Source organism: Octopus bimaculoides, chromosome 12 (genome assembly GCF_001194135.2).
Source record: "Octopus bimaculoides isolate UCB-OBI-ISO-001 chromosome 12, ASM119413v2, whole genome shotgun sequence".
In the NCBI taxonomy this organism is placed as follows: domain Eukaryota; kingdom Metazoa; phylum Mollusca; class Cephalopoda; order Octopoda; family Octopodidae; genus Octopus; species Octopus bimaculoides.
Genome location: NC_068992.1, coordinates 53,196,163 through 53,199,870, shown reverse-complemented (window position 1 = coordinate 53,199,870; position 3,708 = coordinate 53,196,163).

The window sequence follows — 3,708 nt, the reverse complement described above, 5'->3', positions numbered from 1 at the left end:
GATATTCGTTTCGGCAGTTGATGATGGGAATGCACATTTCAGTTTTGTGATAAATTTCAAATACAATACATGTGACACTTGAGATAACAGGACTGGAAATTAAAAACGTTATCCGAGATGCTACGACAATGTGCTCCATGACATGTTATTCTTCACTTGATTTTCATGAATGAGAGCATGTGATAAAAATGGCACCACCAAAATGTGTCGCTGTATATTTATATCTATAGCACTAGGCTTACAAAGTGTATACGTTAAGCACATATCTAACTATCTATCTATTTATCTATCTGTATGCATGTCTCTATATACATATTTATATCTATGTATGCATATAAATGTATATATGTTAGTGTATATATGTGCATGCATATATTTATATGTGTGTGTATGAATATACATACTATTACACATGTATACATACAGAGGAACATAGTGGGTATATGAGAGTGAGGAACAGAGATGATCAATCAATTACATTAACAACCTGAATACTTCTGTTTGTCTCATAATAACATTCACTCTAGATTTCAAAATATTAATCAACAACTTCTCTTTAAAATTCGTTGCCACAAGCTATTTCAACGCTTCAGTCAATGCCATTCAATTAACCATCATTTAGTGCCACTCCTAATCATTAAATAACCGACTTAATGCCTAGTATTTTGGATAGAATTATGCACATGAAGACAATATAAGCACTCCTTCCATAATAAGTCTATCATTATTTTCCTCTTAATCTTGATCCCCTGATACGGTATAGCTATATGAACTCGATAGAATCTATTAAATGAAATGTTTAAACAATAATAATATAAAACACAATGAAATAAAATGAACTTGAGAAATATTTACACATCGCTCACACTTCGCTTCTAATGGCAATCTCTAAATCACAACTGCGCATACAGCAATCCATTATATAATTCATGGATCATTCGATTAGTTGGAAAATATCCCAACTGTGCAAACATGTTTAAGTATTATTCTAAAGAATTCGCCTTTCACAGAATTTCTTCCCGTAATTACAATTTTATTTTCATTTAATGTTATCCTCGCCTAGCCAAACGAGCTTTTAATACAGTGCGTAAACCATAGTTAAGTAGATTTTGACCCTTATGTAGCCGACGGATTTCAAGGAGACTAGAGGTATTTTAAATCATATTAGATTATAACAAATTTCCGATTATCATAACAGGCGGTAATGTCCAAAGTTTCACGAATGTGAAGGAAGTAGAGAAAAGTTTGAAATAATTGTGAGATTTTGAAAATTATGGGACAGCAAACAAGATTAAAATAGACGAAAGAAATAATAAAATTATTTAACAATATGAAATGAAGTAAGTAATATTTTAAGATAAATAAAATATCAGAATTTGGCTTTTGACCAAAATGCTATTGGTTCAAGCCCACTCATAGACTGTTTACATAAACTTTTAAGCGCAAGTGTGGTTGAGAAGTTGAGAGAGAAGCCGGCTTCTCAACCATGTGGTCTTGGCTCTTGTTCCACTGGTTGGCATCAAACTCAGTAAACTTGAAAACAGTGCGCTTAATCTCGTATTCAAAGCAGCAGGCCGACAACCTCAGCGACTACACCCCAAAATAAAACAAAAGAAAAAGAGAAAGAAACAATGATGACTATAGCAAGCGATAAATCATCTGCAACGACATCAACAACTGAATATTCTGAGTAAAAATAAGAGACACAGCAAAACCAACAACATGAACCACAAGAGGCACTAGAGGCAAAACAATTATAACAACATCTCACGGACGAGTTTCTCAATTACACTGTCCAATGGAAAGAGAACGTGCAATTGTTGAAGCTTGTAGAATCTAATAAAAATAAAATGTTGACAACAGGTGAAGGTTTTCATGCTCTCACCTTTCCCCAAATCTGGGAAGGGAGGGGTTTGATAAGGACAACGCCTAACATTCTTTGTATTTTGAGTAAATTTTTCCTGCATGATGTGGAAGATTTCAAAGGAATATTGGAAGGCAAGTTCAAAAGCCCCATAAAAGTACCAACCTGTGACTAGAGTAAGTGAGTTACTCCTCTTTTGTTTCTCTCTGCCTTATAGAATGTCAATTCTAAGAATAAGTAGATTAAATGCTCGTTTCCTGAGGTTTGCGCGGAAACGGGCTCACTTGATCAACGACCTCAAGACACTGCATCTGGATGTAGTAGCCGACTAGGATTTTCTAAACGCAATCACTTGTTTTATTTCTGGACGACTACGAGGTTTGTGCCTCCCCAGATCTGATTGTGGAGGTACAAATGTCGTGGTGTTTCAAAAATGCCTTGATCTGAAGGTTACTACAGGTGGTTTGGATGTAACAGGAAGGAATGAAACGGTGGAGCCTTCAAACTAGTGGTAGTCTATGCCCAAGCGGTCCCGGATCTTTGGACGTCAAGATTCTTTCCCCAAGTATATCACGCTCATTAGCGTTAGTAGGCGACTGGAAGGAGTGCTCCTACTACTACTACTACTACTACTACTACTACTACTACTACTACTACACACACACACACACACACACACAAATCTAAATATATATATGTATGTATGTGTGTGCATATGTATGAATATGCACACAGAATATTCCTTTTGGTATTTATGATATTTTACCGTATTTAGCAAATGACCTCAAAGTTTCCAGCTTTCCTGCTTTGAAAGACAAATGTGTCTTGTTATTTAGTTTTTCAGAGGCCGCTTCTTTTGAATAATCTGTGTAAATGATATTATCTGGTATCTTCTACAATATATGAGCGTATACCGAATACAATGAAAAAGAAAAGAGGGCACAAGGAGAAGTAACAACAGCATGTAAATAAATGGTATATTTTGAAGAAGAAAATCAATTTTCAGAAGTGTAGAACATGTAACATAATATAAAGGTGGATCAACAAATAAAAGTAAAACAAAGAAAACAATAGAAAAAAAATACAAGATCTGAAAATGAAAATGCTGGGAATAAAGAAAACCCATGAGACTTGAATAGGGATATTTTAAAGAAGGAAATCTTGTGAAAATTATATGCGATGCGTGGTGTTTTATGGAATAACAGATGCTAGTGTAAATATCTTGTATTCCCTTCGCTTTACTCTTTATATTAGAATTGCGTATCATTGCCATCCAACGAAATTCAAATATGAGGATGTTTACACAATTATGTTATCATGTTTATAATATGTACTGCGAAATAATATGCATGGACCGAAGATCATAAAGGTAATATTATCTATTTTTCTATCTAAACAAAGGTTAAAAAACTTGATGCATAACACATTTCACATTTTAAACTGAATGTGGGCGCGCATACATACGTACATATATACATAGATACATACGTAGGTACGTATATATGTACATACATACAAACGTAGATACGTATCTATACGTAGATACATACATAACTATATATATATACCTACATCATACATGCATACACGCACACGCACGCACAGACACACATACACACACACGTATCAAAGAATAAAGTTAAAAATAATGGTCCTTACATATAATTCCTTTAATAGAGCAAATTTAACTTACAGCTGTTTCCAGTAGTCATTATAGGTACATTACGGATAGGTTTACACAATTGGTCTATTGATCAACTGAGATGAATTGAACGTTCTAAGATAATTATTCCTACATACGTGTGTGTGTGTGTGTATATATATATATATATATATATATATAT